Here is a 21,579-nt window from a genome sequence, read left to right as displayed (position 1 = left end):
AAGTGGTTGTTTTATTTGCACTCTTTGTCGTGTGCGGTTGTAATAAAACCGTGTATGTGTACAGATGGGTTAATACATTACGTGGTCAGTTAGCCTGGTTTTCATGGGTTAGTACGTGGTCAGTTAGCCTGGTTTTCATGGGTTAGTACATTACGTGGTCAGTTAGCCTGGTTTTCATGGGTTAATACATTACGTGGTCAGTTAGCCTGGTTTTCATGGGTTAATACATTACGTGGTCAGTTAGCCTGGTTTTCCGTAACTCATCTTATATGTAAAAATATTTTTCTGATGCTCCAATAACCTTCCTGTACAACGTAGTCACGAAGCATAAATTCTTTGTGTAAGTACCAATGAAATTTTCCTAATATAAAAACAACCGCATGCTAGCCTGGGCCTACGACAAGAGGGAAGGGTTTTCTCGTCTTTGTGGCATATTATATATACTTTCTATATAATTTCTAAACCTTGCCTTAGTTTATACCAAATTAATAGAGCATCTTACCATACACGGTTTTCAGTATTCAAATCAGTAAATCACGTGAGAACCACAACAAATGTAAAGTCACGGTTTAACAACGCGTATCAGAACTACATTTTAACATTTGCGTTTCGCAGGGAGTGTGATGTCATCAAGTATTCATCGTTTTTGAACGTACATCCATTGTACTTAATGATATTAAAAAAATAAGAATGAACTTGAAGCATCAGGACCAAAAAGAAAGGGACGTGCAACAAATCGGTTAGAACTGAGAGATAAGTCTCAACAGTTACGATAACTTGTTGATTTAGAAATTAACATCTGAAATAGCATTATAACTCTTACTTTCTGAGCTATCAGGTGAAAAATCCAGACTTCTAAACAGGCAACAAAAGACAAATGTTGTGAAAACCTTCTTCATGCTTTTCTAAGAGATGCCTGAAATAGAAGTGACATTGAAGTGAGATTATGACTGATCTCTAATAGGATCAGATGATTACAAAGATAAAAAAATGTTTGTTGAACTGCTAAGTTCATTAAGCCTTTGAAACCATCTGGAAGTCCATCAAAAATTTACCATTCGATAGGGAAGTCAAATCAGCAGACTGTCTAGATATTGCAGCCACAGTAACCACTAGATAGTGTTTGGAAACCGTCACTATTGCTGTGGCATATTTATTGTCCGTGGCAGGATGGTTAAGGGCTCAAAAATTATTGACAAAGGTCCCAACTAGCATCCTACAAAACTGTGACTTGCAGATGGTGAAGCATTGGAGAAGTAATTTTCCAAACTCAGACAAGATATTAGAATGATACCTGGGTCTGCATGGTTGGTGAAAGTGACTGATCCTAGAAACATGAAGCTCTAGAACTAGCTATAAACTTTTAATTTATACTTGAAGATTGTAGATACCAGTGCAAACTACGAAAGGTGACAGAGGCCATCCATGAGAAATAGATGGAAAAATAAAATACTCATCAGACATGACATCAGATGACCTATTCAGGACCTTGAATTAGACCTCTGAAGCTGATGAGTGTGTACACACCACACACACAGACACACACACATGTATATTATTTCTTCATTTTATTTCTACTATCGCACATTATACCTATGTTTATTTCTATTCTAATTGTGTTAATATATATATATATATCATATTTTGCATATATATATATATATACATTCTCCAGTCATAATATGGAGCACCATGCCATATATGATACATGAGTTATTTATTGATGTGGTGCCCTTGTAAGGAACGGATTTATTTTATGCATTTCAAAATGGGCTTTGTATTGGATTTTAGATTAAAACGTCTATTGGTATTGTGTTGATTGGCATTTAACAGAAAAGGTCTTTAGTTCTATAACTTTGGTAGGTTAAAAAGCTTTTATTTGACCTATTTAACGTTACATATCCAGCCATACTAGTAAACCTCATGTGTAAGTAATTCATCAAGTACATTGTCGTGTTAAATACAGTTGGTTCTGTTACACTAGTGTCCAATTTAATCGATGATTTTAATTTTTATGGGATTTTGCTATGCCACACTTAATTATTGTGACTTGGTGCCTAAGTTAAAACTGGCTTGAGAATAAAGGAGAATGGGTTATTGTGTGCAAACGATACATGTCTCTCTCCCATGATGTAGATTTAATATATGCATTTTTTTTGTTTCCTAATTTCTAACTTGTAACTTAACCGGTGAAAGTCATGTACTAAATTCAGCTCAACATATGACTTTCCAACCTACAGTAGGGTCTGTTTAATGGGATAGTTGTGTAGTATCCTGCTTTTCCTTGTGTCTAGATGACTGTTCTATGATTGTCACATGGAGCAAAATACTCCAAGGTCTCTTTAATCGCGTTTCCTAATTATTCAGCTACAGAAAGTGAATGATGAATGTAGTTTTAGCATATTTAAGTAATTTATTTCTGTCTTGAAATAGCCACAACTCACTGTTCTTTAGTCTGCTACAGGTGTATGTTTTATTATATTTTTATTCATAATCTGTATTTAAATACACTTTCTATTAATTACTTATAGTTGAACACAGTTACTTATTAATTTTATTTAAGTTCATCCTGGTAGAAAGTGTTATTTCTACAATTATTCATTCAGCTACACATCTTCATCGCACCAACATGCCCTTTTAGCCGTGGGGGCGTTATAATGTGACGGTAAATCCCACTATTCGTTGGTAAAAGAGTAGCCCAAGAGTTGGCGGTGGGTGGTGATGACTAGCTGCCTTCCCTCTAGTCTTACACTGCTAAATTATGGACGGCTAGCGCAAATAGCCCTCGAGTAGCTTTGCGCGAAATTCAAAAACAAAAACAAACAATACACATCTTCAGCTTTTATTCAATAAATAAACTTTTTATCTGAACCTAAGTCGTCTTTGATCTCTTATTCTACCACTACAAACCATTAACCAGTTGTTCGGCATACTATATCTCTTGTTGTTATGGTAACTGTCTGCTAGGTTTATCCTTGAAATAACTACAAATATATATATAAAATATTAAGAGCTACGTTACGGAAGGTGCACTACTTCACCTGTAAAGAATTCATTTACATAAGTGGTCTATATTGGTGATGTCTTCAACAGCATTTACTTCCAAAAAAGGCTCTCGATAATGGCTTTTTACCAATTGTTACTGAGAAAAAGTCTTTGATTTACGACTACACGTGACATTTTTTCAACAATTATCTGTAAGTAAGAGTAACTGTACTTGTTTATGATGGGACGCACATCTACATCGAGAAAAGCAACTATTACAGTTTCCAATCTGGTTCATCAGAGCGATGCACATGGATGAGTGGCAATACTGTATGTTCATTCCAGTGCTGGGTATATTTGGTGAAGCTAACATGTTATTTAACTGGATACCATGCAAAGCACAGGCACCTTGTATGTTTATTTTTGTCTACCATTTTGTCACATTGGCCACTTTAACGAAATGTGATAACTCAAGTGCCCCTGCCTATCAACATAACAGCTTGCTCCTGAAGATGAAACGTCCACATGGCCAAGCGTGTTAAGGCATGCGACTCATAATCTGAGGGTCGCGGGTTCGCATCCCCGTCGCGCCAAATATGCTTGCACTTTCAGCCGTAGGGGCGTTATAATGTGACGGTCAATCCCACTATTCATTGGTAAAAGAGTAGCCCAAGAGTGGGCGGTGGGTGGTGATGACTAGCTGCCTTCCCTCTAGTCTGACACTACTAAATTAGGGACGGCTAGCACAGATAGCTCTCGAGTAGCTTTGTGCGAAATTCAAAAAACAAACAAACAAATCGAAAGCGCTTGGGTTATAGAGTATTGTAACAAGACTTTTTGATTCTATGTGTTTTTCTTACACAACATGAACATAACAGCTAGATATACATATTATCGGATTTCTTAATGAATATACAGCTTTTTTCTTTAACTAGTTCAGAAACAATTAGCGAAACTATGCCTTCATTAACATAAAAGTCCGTACACATTATTGATTGCCAACTTGTAAATTATGATGCTGTTTGTTTGTTAGACTTCGCGTAAAGTTACACAAGAGCTATTTGTTTTACTCAAGGGTCGGCAACCCTTTAAAGAAGAAGGGCCTTTTTTTTTCAGCTAAGACCAAAACATTTCGAGAGCCGCAATATGCCCTAACGATATAACCTAATAAGAAAAGAAAGGTCCCCCTGTGGAACATAGCTAAGTCTTCGGATTTATAATGCTAAAATGAGGGGATTGATTCCCCTCGATAGACACAGAAGATAAAAAGCCATACAGATTTCTTTAAAGAGCTGCAGGTTACCGACCGCTTCTCTAGCCGATCTTAATTTGGAGTGATAAACTAGAGGCAAGACAATTAGGCACCATTACCTACCGCCATCTTTTGGGCTAATTTTGATCAATGTATAGTGGAATAAAGCACAATATAATAATGCCGCACGTCCGACAGAGTGAACATATTTGGTAGCTGGATTATAACATGTTAATGATATAACACGATAAATCAACAGGAGACTGTTTTACACTTTTGCTAACATCCATTTTTTGCTGAATAGTATTTTTGTAACATAAGCTGTTTGTAAACACCATCACTCAAATGCCACTATATCCTAAAATGAAACCCTCACTACAGCATATTAAATTCCTTTCCAACAAGACCTTCCTTTAAGTTTGGCTTAGTTTATACGAACTCACAACTAATATCAACTAAATGCTGTTTTGATAATTATTTAAATACATCATGATGTATTTAAAGCATACGTTTTAAATTAAGAGACTTCTTATCACTAAAAGAAGAGATGTGTCATCTGTCTCTTTGTCCAGTAAACAGGTACAAGTATAAAAATCTTAAGGTAACATACATATACATGTATATAGTACTGTTATGAGGCAAGTAAACATTAATAAAACTAACGGTTTAAAACTTGGATGAAGTTTTTGTGTAACTGTATTACGAATCTGTCGTGTTTTAATTGCTGCTGACGTCTCCCATGCCTGTCATAAATAACCTTGTTTATACATTAGTCTGAGTAATTTTTATTTCGTTTGTACCAATCAGGTTAAATGAATGTTTACAGAGTTTTATAAGAAGAGCTGAAATTTGTTAATTATGCTTCTATCTCTTAATTCGCGATCCATTTATTAACGTCCCTCTTGAGTTTGTTCTTGGACAAAGTTAAGAATAAAATATCAAATGAATAATATTCGAGTCCTTCGACACGTAAACAAGCAGGCTGACTGTGCATTAAATCCATCACTTCAATTGCAAGAAGAAAAGAACAAAGCGCAAAAAAAAAAATCCAGAAGGTTTTCAGGTTCTCTAGAACTGTTTAAAGGATGCAAAGGTTTCTTGTCCTGTAATGCGAACTTTTCTTTCGCCAATGAATTTCTTCTCACATTAGTAAATTTTTGTTCCTGATGTGTTCAGGCACTTTTAACTTTCGTGAGCTGATCTCTGAGCGTGCAGTTTAGTGTACAAATTGTTTTTCAGTACCACGTCTTTTATATAGATTCATGGATAGTTTTTTGTTTTAGAATTTAGCGCAAATCCACATAAGGGCTATCTGTGAATAGCTGTCGTTCATTTTGAAATGAAAGAAGAATCTATGGAATGCAGCTAGTTAAACACCAACTACAGACTTCAACATTACTCTAATCTATTCAGATAGTGTATTGAATACAACAGTTTTCTGTTATAGCATTTACACTGAACCATATTGTGGAGCTCGTTTTGGCGGTAGTAGAAAGCAAACCACGATCCTTTGGATTCAAATTCTGAGGATGTTAACGACAAGACCACTTTCGTCCAATGTATAATGACTCGACTTCGTTTACGTCATGTCCAGTTGTAGTAGTCTGTTATGCTAAGTACAAGCATAAAATACCCACGCTCCGCTTCGGGATTCTAAAGATTCCTCATGATTCACAGAGGTCTCAATGTACCAGTCAAGCATCTCTATTATCTTAGTAGTTTTGTAGCTGCCCCGAAGCGCCAATTCTTTATTTGGTTTGTCTGTTGCCCTTTTCCAAACGTAATTCAATTATTTTTTTAGGACAATGGCAGTCACACAAACACAGACAAGTTCTTTTATTATTAAAGCTTTTGTCACTGAAATATCACAAAAATATATTGCCTATTGCTGTCATTATTTCGCGCATTTTCTTATGAAATAGGGAAGGGAAAAGATACTTTAAACCTTTTTCTGTTGTTGTTTAGCCAAATAAGTATGACTTAAATAAACACAAAACAATTTAACAAATATAAACTATAGCAAAAGAAACTTTAAGAACAGCATTCTCAATCCTATGAAAAATAATAAATTAATCAACCGTTAATTTCATGGTCTCGTGCCGGATTTATTTTCACGTGTTTCTTTAGTTTGAATCATAGAGTAAACGCCTTTCTCGTTGCAAGGTTTGTTTGTTTGTTTGTTTGTTTAAAATTAAGCAGAAAGCTACACAATGGGTTATCTGTGCTATGCCAACTACGGGTATCGAAACCCGGTTTTTAGTGTGTATGTCCGCGGACATACCACTGTACCACTGGAGGGCTCGTTTCACTGACCAAACCTGTTTTAGGCTAATTAGCAAATCATTATAAGCTTTGAAAATACATGTTGAAACTTTGAAATTGATCAAATGAAGATTAAAGAATGATCCCTTTTTATATTTTTTATCTTATTTCCTTTTAATGCATATTTTATTAATGTTAGGAATTGCTTTACAGCTATGAAACTGTATTCATAAACTTTCGATTTCAGCTGAGAATGGTTATTTGGGAATGGAGAAACTTATATTATTGATTATAGTGATGAGTTAAGTTTAAAATGTTCATGCTTTACGTTTCACACTTACAATTCAATAACTGTTAAATTTTAACACTGTGATAATATGAGAAAATCAACAATATTGTAAGATTAATAAGAATTTACTTTGTAAGCTGCTTTCGTATATTATATTTTATTACGACCTCAAGCAATTGCTCATCAGCCCTCTGTTGGTCAGGAAGTACAGTTGAGTTGGTTTTAGTTATGGTCGTTGTTAAGAGTAAAGCTCTGCAATGGCATGATATTCAAATAAGACGGGTCAAACAAATCTCGTTATTCATTCAGATTTTGGCGTGTTTCTGTTTCAATTATGTAGTTGAGACTTACAATTTAAGAAACAACAAATATATATAGTTATTAGTTAAGCGCTGAATTTTATGGTATAATAAAGATGAAATATATGATTCGCAGTAAAATATACAGTTTTTCAGATTATCAGATTATAAAATATATCAAATATTAACAAATGGTTTTGAATACAGTTGTGTTATGCAGGTATATCATGTGTGTTACCTTTTTTATTGTAATGTAGAAATAAAAAAAAAAATCGTTCGTTTTAAAGCTATGCAGTTTTCACATAACACGTGGTCCGGAAATCATTAAACTGATTTCGTTCTAGCTGCTTTGTTCTTGCTTTCTTCTCCAGAAATAACTTGTAAAAGGGTCATTCAACCTATAATCAAGTGAAAAGTCCAAAGTTTCTTTGGTTTTGCGTCATTTTACCGACGGTTTATGGCCAACAACATTACCACAGTCTGTAGTTGATATCTGAATGGTGAGAACATTATGTACTTTATAGATTTCTTTGTATTTACCCAGAAACTATGCCACTTCTATATGTAGTGAGGGGTTATGTTTTCTTTGAATAGCAGTTGGTTTAAAGTAGTAACAGAATTTTAGCTGAATAGTTTTAGTTCGGCTGAATTCTGTTGATAATAATTTATTTTGTGATGCTTGAAATGAAAAAAACGAGTTGTGTTTGATGGCTCTTAAAAGGAAACACATTATAATGATTATAGGATGATTGAAACTGAAAACTAGCTTTGGAAAGTAACTTGAGAAGGTTATTGAAGTGATTTACTTGAAAGCTTGGTGGATACAATCTGTTATGAACTACTAGTAGGGCTGCGACGATTACGGACTTTTGTAACCGGTTAATCTTTGCCTCGTAACCGAACCGTAACCGGTTAATCGTGTAATCGTCACAGCCCTAGGAATTTGCACGTGACGGCCGCACCGAACGTTAACAAAAACTCTAAAGGCTTCAACAACAACGAAAATTCAACCAAACAAAAAGGCAAGCAGTTCGTAAAATCGCGATAGGCAAACATACCAATGTCAAGGTAAAATAATGGAATATTTACATGCAAATGTCGATAATCGTATTGTTAGATTAACCGGTTAGGAACTCCGTAACCGGTTAAGAGCAGTAACCGAACCGTAACCGGTTAATCGTCACTGCCCTAGCTACTAGAGTATGTGAAAATACGTTATAATGATAAGTGTATAGAGCAATATATATGTCTATGAATAAACGTGTGGTTTATCACGCATAAAGAAACATTACGTAAAGCTATTTATGAGTGTTGTACAACATGAATGAATTAATTACACAAAGAATAGAAGAAGAAGCAATATACGTGTGGAAACAAAGGATTTTATCTCGATCTTAACATTTTGTGATATGACGTTAAGAGTTGTAACTGTTTTGAAGAAAAACAGTGCACCTATTATTTTTATTAATGATTGTAATGTTTTAATTTAGAAGTTGAAATATTTGACAGTTAGTGAATTTGTACGCAAGATATAAGAATGCAGAAAAATTCCTGCTACCTCTCAGAAAAACAAACAACTCATCCATACCTGTTTTGGTTTTTCCTCACAAAGAGCGTTGGAAAATATTTCAGTTAGATCAACTGAGGTATTCGTAAATGGGTAACACTATCAGTAGTATATGAAATTCACAAAGAGTGGCTTAGATATCATAAAAATTAATTTTGCCTATCCAGTGTTTTATTTGGTTGTGATAGAAGATGTTCGGTCGTACAGATTGAAATATTTTGAACTATCACACAGTTTTACTGAACACTTTTATGACGCTGCTTCAGTACAAGTTGTAGCAACAACTAATGAAAATGCATGATGTATGTATATATATATATATAAGGGAGAGTTAGAAAGTGTAACCCATATGGTGGAGGCTTTTAAACTGTTCCAAGAACTGGTGTTAAGCTTCTAACGGAAGGTAGGCCCTTAATGAGCAAAATGTAAATGTTACTGGATGCTAACAGTAAAAAAATAAAGGCTACCATCACTTACTCCAAGACAGGTTACATGTGCCGTAAACAATTGGAGACTGGACCCATATTCCTCCAACATTGTATATAAACATCTACAGCGGATGAGAGAAAGTTAACACACATTTTGACTATATTTGAAAATGTGGAGCTAATTGGTTCTAAAGTTCAGTTTAGTTATCAGCTTGAGGATAAACTTGAAATAGGGATGGTGGGGTGGTATACAGACACACCATACAGTTCCATCCTTTCTCATTTTATTTTGGAAAATTTCAGAATTGTTTATATATTCTAAGTCTTTGCAGCATAACGTGTGGTACAAAAAACCCTTAAACTGACTTTGTTCTAGTAACTTTTATTCTGTTGTTTGTTAGAGATATTACCTGTTGTGCTTACAGGCGATATTTATGTAACATCGCCAATGCTACAAATTGGACAAGAAAATCAACAACAGAAGTGCCCTTCACTGATAGAGCAGATTATATGTAGATGTTATTGGTTGTTATGGGCAAATCTATCGTTTCCATTCAAATAAGAAACGTTAGATTTACATAGCACCTGTAGCACTTCAAGTATGTTAGTTCACGGGAAGATATCTTGAGGGAAGGAAATCTGTTGATTAATTCACAAGTCCAGTATCTTAAAGCAAGTATCAACAATATGTTTGTGTACTGACTTGAATAAAGTAATTTCAAGAAGAGTATTTATGATGAAATGTATTTGAATGAACTGAAAATGTCTGTTGTAAAACACAAGTGTAGAGGACGACGTTTCCAAAGTCTTTCATTTTTCATCTTCATGCGGAAGACTTTCGAAACGTTTTCTACAACAGGTATTTACCATCCATACAACTAAATTTTATTCAAGATGTATTTTATTTTATATAACACATCGTGTCCAATCTGTTTATATCTTTGCTTAAACTAAGTTAGTTTGGATAATTCACACTACGTAATTTGTCTTGTCAGTCCTCCTGTTATAGCATAAAACTACCTAATACTCATAAAGGAAGTTAGCTTAACCTTTCGAAACGTTTTCTACAACAGGTATTTACCATCCATACAACTAAATTTTATTCAAGATGTATTTTATTTTATATAACACATCGTGTCCAATCTGTTTATATCTTTGCTTAAACTAAGTTAGTTTGGATAATTCACACTACGTAATTTGTCTTGTCAGTCCTCCTGTTATAGCATAAAACTACCTAATACTCATAAAGGAAGTTAGCTTAACCTGAGAATTTCAACATACACTGTAAATCTCAGAAAAGCTACAGTCATATTTAAATACGGTTATTAGTTTTTATTAGTTGATTTTTTTTCTAAACTGAGAAGAGAGGCTAGATATGATTGATTAGTTAAATAAAAAAGCAATTTGTTTTTTGTTGGAAAATGGTTCATAGTTTTCCAATCTTCTGTGTAAGGTAGGCCTAACTCGTGTGTTTAAAAAATTGGCCAGTTACTTTTGTACTTAATATGAAAGCTTGAACCACCGATTTTAACTACAATTATTTTAAGTTTATAAGTAGAGTATAAAATGAACAATTCAGGAACATTATGCTACAGCCCACTTAAAGCTTAGCCTGAACTAATTGTTTTCAACTGTTACGTTATTGTTAAAACAGTACGACAGAGAACGGACGACTAAATTCTAGTAAAACGCACTTCTGTTATGAAATCTAACGACCCAAGTAAGAGGAATATATTATAGTGTGTTTTTCTTATAACAAAACTACATTGGGCTATCTACTGTGTTCACCGAGGGGAATCGAACTCTTGAATTTAGGTTGTAAGTCCGTAAACGTATTACTGTCCCAGTGAATGGTGGGAATGTATTATGAAACACTTGCTTTCTAATATGTTTTTATATTTGTTGTGGCTTATTTGTTTGAAAACCGTCCATAATTTTGAAATAAGAGACTAGAATCTTAGTATTTTGTAGCTATGACGGTTGGTTTGTTCTTCTTAAGTACACATATACATACTGAGTTTTCTTTGCTCTACTTACTATGGGTATCAAAACATGATTTTTAGCGTTGTAAATCGGCAGACTTTCCGCTGAGCTACGTAGAGTGAGAGGGAGGCATTTATGGGGACAAAGACTATCTGTTATCGTCTCTAATTTTGAACTAATGACCAGATGGAAGACAGCCAGTAGAAACACCTCACCGCCAACCATCAATACTAAGAGACTGACTGACTTTATTTTAGCGCACCCACAGATTAACGTGTGAGGAATACTTTGTTGTATCGCACAGATATAACAGAGAAGGCACATAGCCGAAAGCACAAATTGTCATTTCTTGTGATACTCTTATATGATCGAATAATGGGATTTAACTGTCGCTCATATAATATACCTATGATTCCAAAGTGCGAGAGTTGTTACAGCAGTTGGGCGCAAACAGCGAATTTGTGGTATGACCATATTAGGATTCAGAACATGCCCAGTTTTTGATGGACTTAATGAAGTTGTTTGTATAGGTTTATTGCTAACTGGAATTGAGAACTTTACATTTTGTGCTTTTGTTATGTGGACATTCATTAGTAGGAATCCAATGGATCTTGAATACTAACGTATATATATATATAAATCATTTTATCTCATTGTATCAGTTTTTCTTTTTGTTTTCCGCAGTATAAAATTCAGTTTTTTCTAAGCACAAAGCTCCAAAATGGACTATTGATGCCATGCTCACCAGGAATATCGAAACGTTGTTTTTAGCGTTATAAACTTTCAGATTTACTGCGAAGCCGCTGATAGGCTTCAGAATAAGAAATATAAATATTCAAGTCCAAAATTCCGTTTAATAGATCAGTAGATATTTTGAATTCACGGTATGACTTAATACATTTTTAAACTATTTTTTGGCTGCTTAGGCGCGCGATTTACTTTTGTTAGACCCAGTTGTAATTTTTTTTTTTTTTTTTTTTAGTATCCGTGTTTTTTTTGCACGTTCCTCATATCTGTGCAGCTCCCAGTGGCACAGTGGTATGTCTGGTGACTTACAACGCTAGAAACCGAGTTTCTAGATGCACAGATAGCTCATTGTTTAGCTTTGTATTTAATTACAAACAAAGAAAATGTCTATGCAACTTATAAACAATTTATTCTCAGTGATGTAGCATCCACTGGCTGACTAAAATACTTACGATAATTTATCCGTAAATAACAGAATGCATTTTGAGTTGAGCTACTGTTGAAAACACCCAAAAATTATGAATTTGTGATAACGTATGAGACCACATTTTTGTTCTCGATGTTTGTTAATTTACATTTCACATACGTGAAGTTAATCAACTCTATTTATATTCAACGTAATGCTGCCAGAATCTCACGAAATAAGTTTTAACAATATATATTTATATTTTAGAATTTGATTTTTACTTTCCTTCAGACAAGAAAGTCAAAAAATAAAAAAGTGAATATAGAACCTCGAACTTCTTATTAAAACCGTTTACAGGGAAAATTCTCCCATTCTTGCAGTGGGTGGTTGGTTTAGATGTTGTTTATTTGAAGAAGATGCATGAGAACTGCTTAAACAGCTGTTTCCGGCCGCCCCCTCCCGGAATTGGAAGTTAGAAATTTGATCGCTTTATTCCTGGAGGATATCATCCGAGTCATATAGTTACAGCTGCAATTGGACATGAAGCGAAAGCGTGTGACTGTGAATAACTGGCTTATTCAATGACTCTGCAGGACCACTTACAACAGAAAAAAAGTCTTCCAACCTTAAGAGGTTACGGGTTCAATCTTTTAATGCATAGCATACACGTACATGGTTTAGTCTCTAAGCTAATAATATATGTGAGGAAGAAAGTTTCGTTTATGATTTTAATATATTTCAAGTGTTAGCAATTTAATTATCAATAATTAAATTGAAATAATCAGAAATCGAGTATTGTACGGATGCTTATTGATTCTCGAAGGATATTTTTTCTTAAATCATTTATAAAATAACATTTATATTTTATTTTTCACGTATTTTTATTCAAATAAAGTGCCACTATATGCAAACCTCAGAATTTTTAACTCGCTTATTGTACATACTTGGATTGTTACTTATACGAGTAATTGCATTACAAACATTTTGTGTTTGAAAAGAAAAGAAACCCAACATCAAGAAATGTGACGATATCACTTAAAGTTAGCTTTGCGACATATTCAAGTCCAATCGCAGTCCACACCTCTGTCGTAATATAAAAGCGACATCTCTTAACAGGTTATAGTGAAATTTTATATCGTCCCAACTGTCAGCAGTAATTTCAAATTACATAAGCCAGTTCTACTTAAATAAATATCTCATTATATAAAACCTAGCGAAACAAACCCAAATATGTATATATGTATTCATATATAAAACTTTGAAACAAATTGTTGAGTTATATGAAATTTAAGAAAGATATGTATTTGAGTCTTTTCTGACTCGGTGATAAAATGAATTTTAATTTTTATTTTCTTTAATTTTTTAACAAATGTTTTTGACGCACTTGGAGATAAATTGAAGAACACTTGTTAAAAATTAAAATAAAATAAAAAAAATTTTGACTCAATGATAAAAAATAATTTTTTTTCTGACTCAATGATAATACGAATTAAGGCGTGCGCTTCGTTTTTATTTTGAATGTGACGGTCAATCCCACTTTTTTTAATAAGTGTTTTTGACGCACTTGGAGATAGATTGAAGTTAAGTGTTACGATTTAGTTTCTTTTTACAGAATCTGTCAAACACAAGCTAAATGACGATCTTCAATGTTTCATTTCAACTGTGGGAACACTTGGAAAAGAGGCATTAGTCTTCTATCGTATAAGTTTTCAAAGATAAACAAAATTAGTTTTTTTTTATACAGTTAACGAAAACTTAACATCTTAAAACCTAAAGGGATGTTCAAAAAATTTCCAAATTCAGAGAACTTCATTAGAATTAAAGTAGCTATTTACTTATTTAGAAAGAATCGTCAAATATTGTCCATCTTGGCGAAGTTTTAAAAGCTATTCTTTTTTCTTTTTTTGTGGCTAATAATTAAACACTTGAACGGAATATCATATCCTGTAAAAATGTCATAACTACATTAACACGGCGCCAGTTTGGCGAAAATAGGATTAATAACATTTAGTTGAATTAAGCTGTGACTTCAACTACATGGCTTATTCTAGAATGGACAACTTTCTGTGGTGTAGATGTTCAACAAGTGTAAGATGTAAATGATCGTGCGCTTTGAGAACATGTAAAGTTCAGCTTAACTGACTGGCCGTATTATTGGAAACTCCACACATATGTAATACACTTTCTTTATTGACGTGGGTGAAATAAATAGAGCACGTGATGCATCACATAATTTTTGAAGCATAAATACATAGATGTGGCCATAAAATGATAATATACAGTACAATGGAGAAAATCAAAAGTGCCTATTCAACACGAGGACCGTTTTCTGGCTATAAGGGATCTAATATAAGAGCTTATAAATAATGGCATTGGAAAGGAAATATGCCTTTCAACACTGTTGGCGAAAACTGCTAATATCAGAACAAAATAAAAGACGAACAAGTTTTTACATTGCAATTGATGTTATATTATGCCTCAGTTGAACGACCCCTTCAAAATATTCGTTGGTTTGGCTTGTTCTGAATTTTGCGCAAAGCTACACGAGGGCTATCTGCGATGGCTGTCCCTACTTCAGCAGTGTAACACTAGAGGGAGGGAATCTAGTCATCACCACCCACCGCCAACTTTTGGCTACTTTTTTGCCAACGAATAGTGGGATTGACCGTCACATTATAACGCCTTCACTGCTGAAAGGGCGAGTATGTTTGGTGTGACGGGGATTCAAACCCGCGACCCTCGAATTACGAGTTGAATACTTTAACCACCTGGCTATGCCGAGTCGTACGGGTTGATGGAGGTACAAGTTACTTACCAGAGAATTAGCTAATTCTGTATTCCTCTGTTTCGCCGAGCACACGAATCCGCTGAAGTTAAATGGTTTGTAATTTTCCAAATTTATAAACATTACTGATCAAATATACGAAGTTCCCTATTATTAAGCATTAATAACATCTATAATTTCCAAGGTTTATAGTATATTAACTATAGCAAACCAGTAATATGTATTGTCTCTTGGCTCGTCGCGATGAATAAGGGTTTCTCGAAATTTCAGCTTAGGCAACAATATAGACGATATACTGGTGTTTATGTACAGAAATATATTGTTGACTCTTACACTCGAGAATCTTCCACAACTTTAGCGAATAGACGGGAATTTCGTAATAGAGATTTAACAGTTTAAGTTACGAACATTTCTAAATAGAAATTTAACTTAAAATCGATATACTAATTCCGTCATAACTTTTTACCTTTTTTTTGTATTTGTACAGTAAAAACCAGAAACATCTTGTCACATGTATGTTTTCCTGTTTGTTTGTTTTGTTTGTTTTTTTTTGGAATTTCGCACAAAGCTACTCGAGGACTATCTGTGCTAGCGTCCCTAATTTAGCAGTGTAAGACTAGAGGGAAGGCAGCTAGTCATCACCACCCACCGCCAACTCTTAGGCTACTCTTTTACCAACGAAAAGTGGGATTGACCGTCACATTATAACGCCCCCACGGCTGGGAGGGCGAGCATGTTTAGCGCGACGCGGGCGCGAACCCGCGACTCTCGGATTACGAGTTGCGCGCCTTACGCGCTTGGCCATGTATGTTTTCCTAAACTTGCATGTTACTGAGGGTGGTAAAACGGTGTGGAGAACGTTCTTTTGATAAGGGTTGTGTTCTTTCAATAATGGATAGATTGTTTTTGAACGAAATTTTCTTCACAACAATGCACTTCCATTTCAACAGACAAAGGATCCTCTAAAACAATAATGTAACAGTCTACTGTACTCACTTTATTTAACTGTGATTAACCAACTTCTTTCGCCAGCGCAACTACACAATTTAAATCCAACAGAACATCTTTACAATAAATTTGGATGACATGATGCTCTTGTGAAGGGGCTCGGCATGGCCAAGTGGTTAAGGCACTAGACTCGTAATCCGATGGCTGCAGGTTCGAATCTCTGTCACACCAAACATGCTCGCCCTTTCATTTGTGAGGGCGTTATAACGGTACGGTCAATCCCACTATTCGTTGGTAAAAGAGTAGCCCAAGAGTTGGCGGTAGGTGATGATGACTAGCTGCCTTTCCTGCTAAGTTATGGACGGCTAGCGCAGATAGCCCTAGTGTAGTTTCGCGCGAAATTAAAAACAAACAAACAAAATCCTCTTGTGGCACTTTTAAACCAATTGCATACCATATTCCAGACGAAAAGGCCCGATCTGGTATCGCAGCGATAGGTGGCCCAGTTCAAGGTTGTGTTGGGAAGCGTAGTAAATTGGTCAACCAGTGTGTCTTAGCAATGAAAAGTATGCATTTTAAGATTTTGACACTTTATCAGAATAAAAAATTTCACTCATCTAATATGGAAAATTTTTTATCCTAATAATAATAAATTAGTCTGAAGTTAGTTAGGAAATATCGTGTATCAATCAAATTTACAGTAAACTCGGATCCCATCAAAATTTTAGTTATATCACATTGTGTGTGTGTGTTTTTTCTTATAGCAAAGCCACATCGGGCTATTTACTGAGACCACCGAGGGGAATCGAACCTCTGATTTTAGCGTTGTAAATCCGTAGACATACCACTATACTATCGGGGGGCTTATATCATCATCAAAAGCAGCTATCGTTGTTTTTTATTAAACGACTTTTAATAAACATATGAAAAAAGAAACTTTGAAATCTTATATTATCATTGTGTTTTTTATTATTGTATGAAAAGCTGTTAATTTTTGTGGGAATTTGAGGGTACCTTCTGTTTCAGCGAAAATGTGCTAAGCACTTTTAGGTTGTGGATGCACTTGTGAGTAAAAAGTGGCAGTAAAATATCGTTATTCGTTCGAGTAGCGATAGAGTTGGCGATATACCTATTTCTCTATATTATTGTGTTTATCTTCAGGCTATAGTAGTTCAAACAAACATGTATAGCACCACCAACATATTATTCTTATTACTATTGTGCTGGGAATTTATAAGTACTTTATAGAATTATGTCATTTATTATACTTTCATGCTTAAGTATCCTGTGAAGTTATAGAGTTACATGCCTATAGAACTATTAATACAAATAAAAAAAATAAAAAAAATTTAAAGTTTGAGAAAGTATTTAATCAAATAGATGTTTTTTTTTTTAAGTTTTATACTTTTTCACCTGACGTTTTTGAACAAATTAATTTATCAGAATAAAATGGCTGTTTTATATTGTTACATTAAATAATAGAAAATAAACTGTAAAGATAGATAGAATATGATGATAAAATATTAATATTTGGAGTGAAACATAATTTAATCTTCATACTCACCTGTAAAAAATAAATAAGTAATGATTTTTCATTTTTGTTGGATATGAAATGTTAATTTGTTGACGTTTGATGATTTATTTTTTACATATTTAGGCTTGTGAAGGCTGTCAAATTCAACCATGTATTTGTGTGGGAGAGAAAGGAATTATTGTAAGTATCACCAATGATATGTATTTGAAATGTATAAGGGAGTTAGTATACTTTTTGTACATTGCTACTTTGATTCTATTTCACTTCAGTCAATCAGTTAAAGCCATTATTTTCTTGCATCATATTTCAAAAATTGATAGACTCATTTTATACAGTAATTTATATTAATTTTTCATGAAAAACGACCATAGTATTAAGTATTACATCTGTAGAAACTGTAGCTTTGTATGTTAGGAACTTGACATGAATGCTGTGTATTTCATCTATAAATAAGAAACTTTATTTTTTGTTTTGGTTTCTGTAGAAGTTGTTTAAATGACCTGTAAAATATAACTTTTGTTTCTTACAATCTTGCTAGGATGTTGTAATTTTTTAACCTAATCATTGCTACTTTTTATGCTTTTTCCATATTTGACTGATTGTTTATTGAAAACATGAGTAGGTTGCTTTGCTTTGTTTTTTACAAACTTGAGTAGAATATTCTGGATTTTATTTTAAATCTTAAAAAAACAACAACAACTGTAAATTAATAAGCTTTGTTCTGTACTAAATTCCTTAAATCTGAAAAAAATTATATTATTTTAGGGGCATCCAGGCCTTGCAGGTCTCCAAGGTCCACCAGGCCCTCCAGGTTTTATAGGAGAAGAAGGATCTTATGGCTCTAAAGGTCCATTTGGTGTAAGAGGAAATCCAGGGGATGATGGCCCGAAAGGCATTAGAGTGGGTTTATAACCTTTGTTTAAATATTTCTTTATGTTACTGAAGCTGTTAGAAGAACTTTTGATACACAGTTTATAGTTTGAAGACAGTTTAAAACTGGTTTTTAATTTTTTTTTCAAGAAAATTCTCATCCAAACAGATGCTGTATAGTAACTTGTGTTATCAACAAATTACTTGTTTTTACTGGTATTAAAGTAAATGGTATTTTTTAACATACACTACTTGTTCGTAGATTCTACAATATATTGATGTGAACATACTGCTTAATTTCTTATATAACAGTTCGTGAATAGATTAGTTGCTTCTATAAAACAGTTTTGTAACAAGTAATGTTGTCAGTATTTTAATTGTTCATGGATATGTAGTATTGTAGATAATATTGCTCATAGAACATCTTAGGCATAGCCAGTATATTATACAGTGGATTTATACACTAAATTATAAATTACACTATGAACTGAATTCCTAATTTTTACTGCAACTTTTGAAAATGTCCTGTGTTTATTTTAAATATACAGGGTGAACAAGGTGTTCCAGGATTCATAGGCTCTAGTGGTATTCCGGTAAGATATATTACATATATACTTCTATGAAATCTGGGTCATTAACACTTTAGTATAAATAATGACCGTTTGTGTTTTTAAATAAATATAGTACAATAATTGTAGTTATGAATTTTTTTTCATCATTTCACAGAAATAGTTACAAGATTAACAAGACTTTCTTATGCGAGATAATTTTATTATATTCTTTGCTTTTTGATATATCTTATATAAAAAACACTTAATATAAAGTCTTGTCTTGATAACCTAGCTTGGACTTGTATTTAACAAACTGAACGTACTGTTTTTATGAAGTCGTGTTTACCATGCAAAATGTAATTTGAAATAATTTTTTCTTTATAAATCACAATAATAAAAAACATTAATGTGTCCAAATATAGAATGTATAAAGATAGATACATTAAGTTAAAAAATAATTTACCAACAGAGATTAAGACATTATTCTTGTCAAATTTTATCAACTGTATTTCTAAATGTTACATTTGGGTCTCAGTGGCTGAATGTAAAGGAAAATATTATGTGTTGTCTTTATCTCCTCATTTTCTGAGGATTCTTAATCGAGTATAACTAATAAAATTATAAGATTGATACCTGCAAAACACTAAGTGCTGTTTTCTGCAATAGAAACAGTTGCTCACATAGCTGTATTGTTGTTCAGTGTATTACATAATATCAGCTGTTGTATACATTAGTAATCAAGAGATTGGCACTCTGATATTTATTTTACACAACTGTTGTGTGCTTGTTGCTCTAGGGTTTACCTGGAGAAGAAGGTTCAAGAGGGGAAGATGGATATCCTGGATGTAATGGTACTGATGTGAGTAGCAACAACAGTTTGTTTATTATTTACAACAATCCATAAGAAAAATCAGCTTTTAAGATTATAAGAAAGTATATATTTAATGAGGCTTAATATTTATGATAAAATCATGTTAACAGTACATGACGTTTTTGTAATATACATTATTCTTAATTTGCCAATTCCTTATTAAGAATGATAGGCATGTAAATTTAGCATTGTAGATTTGTTGTTTCTTTTCTTACAAGTTGCTGCTAAAAAATATTTTTCATTCATTTAGTTGCAGAATTTATCATTTAAACTGGATGATGGTAACTAAATAATTATTTGAAAAAAAACATTTATATATACAGTATAATACTGTATGTAAAAGTCATAGTTTAAATGAAAGAAAAATATATTTATGCAGTTTGTTTGACCTTTAGGAACATTTTAAGCATGTTAGTTTTTAATGTTTCTCCAGTTTTGAGCATTTAAACTGTAACTTTTACATATTTGACTAGTTTTAAGTCCTACAAATATTTAGGTTATAGGTTATCAGTGTTGTATAATCTCTTACTAGCAGGAATTTATGGGATAATCCTCTAGCTCAGTTGTTAGATCCATAATCCAGCATGTGATTACTAACAGGAATTAGTGGGATAATCCTCTAGCTCAGTTGTTAGATCCATAATCCAGCATGTGATTACTAACAGGAATTAGTGGGATAATCCTCTAGCTCAGTTGTTAGATCCATAATCCAGCATGTGATTACTAACAGGAATTAGTGGGATAATCCTCTAGCTCAGTTGTTAGATCCATAGCCCAGCATGTGATTACTAGCAGGAATTAGTGGGATAACCCTATAGCTCAGTTGTTAGATCCATAGCCCAGCATGTGATTACTAGCAGGAATTAGTGGGATAATCCTCTAGCTCAGTTGTTAGATCCATAGCCCAGCATGTGATTACTAGCATTAATTAGTGGGATAATCCTCTAGCTCAGTTGTTAGATCCATAACCCAGTATACGAGATAATTTGGATTCAATCATATGTATGGGAGACATAAGAATTGGATTATTATAGAAAAACTGGCACAAATTGAGTGACTATCTTAAAACTGAGATGAAGCCTGATGATTAATTTTGTTGCTGAGAGTTGAAGAATATGGTAGTGTGAGTTGCTAAATTTGGTTTGATTGTCTTAGTAATAAGAAATGGGCTGCTTTTGTCTTGTCCATCATGGGAAATTGAATCCTGTATTGCAGAGTTGTACCTTTATTGTACAAGTGATAGCTTGTGAGTTGATAGATTACTCACCTAACATGTGACATTAATAAGGCACTAATGGGAATGTCTCAGCATAAAAGCAATGCCTTCATTTAGAATGTTGCTTTTTCTGAGCTTAAATTTACACCTATGTTCCTTGCATCTAGCTTACAAGATTGGAACAGAATTTGAAATAACTAATTTTTTTTACAAGCCTACAAAGGAGTAAAAGTGATATGGGTTACTGATGCTACCTACCAAATACTAAATTTTCTCGACACTAACAGTGTATATGTCTAAATTACAGTATGTGTCAAGTACAGATGTAACAAGTGACTGAACTAAAAGTATTATGTTAGACAGAAATGTGAAGATTTTTTTTAGTGTTATATCTTTAACAGGAATTAGAACACAAAATTGGTCAAATGTGATTGTCTGTCAAAGAATTTTCCACAAATTTGGTACCTATGAATGAAATGTTCTAGAAATGTTGGGGTATTGCATACTAAACTCTGTTTGTTCTGAAGCACCAATCTAACTAATGGTTCATAGTTATTTTTCAAGTTTCTTTTAAATCTCCATTGGT

General features: G+C 33.5%; 1 pseudogene across 1 annotated transcript in view; it reads left to right on the top strand.

Annotated features, from left to right (window-relative positions):
* The window catches only part of LOC143232302 (uncharacterized), a 123,999-nt pseudogene that overhangs the window by 19,817 nt on the left and 82,603 nt on the right, over positions 1-21,579 (top strand). The window contains exons 2-5 of the transcript XR_013017489.1: positions 17,609-17,665; positions 18,251-18,385; positions 18,904-18,948; positions 19,703-19,765. The product of XR_013017489.1 is annotated as an uncharacterized LOC143232302 (transcript). The remainder of the gene's footprint in view (positions 1-17,608; positions 17,666-18,250; positions 18,386-18,903; positions 18,949-19,702; positions 19,766-21,579) is intronic.

This window comes from Tachypleus tridentatus, chromosome 1 (assembly GCF_004210375.1).
Source record: "Tachypleus tridentatus isolate NWPU-2018 chromosome 1, ASM421037v1, whole genome shotgun sequence".
Classification (NCBI taxonomy): Eukaryota; Metazoa; Arthropoda; class Merostomata; order Xiphosura; family Limulidae; genus Tachypleus; species Tachypleus tridentatus.
The sequence above is the reverse complement of the archived record's forward strand: the minus strand, read 5'-3'. Positions and strand labels throughout refer to the sequence as shown.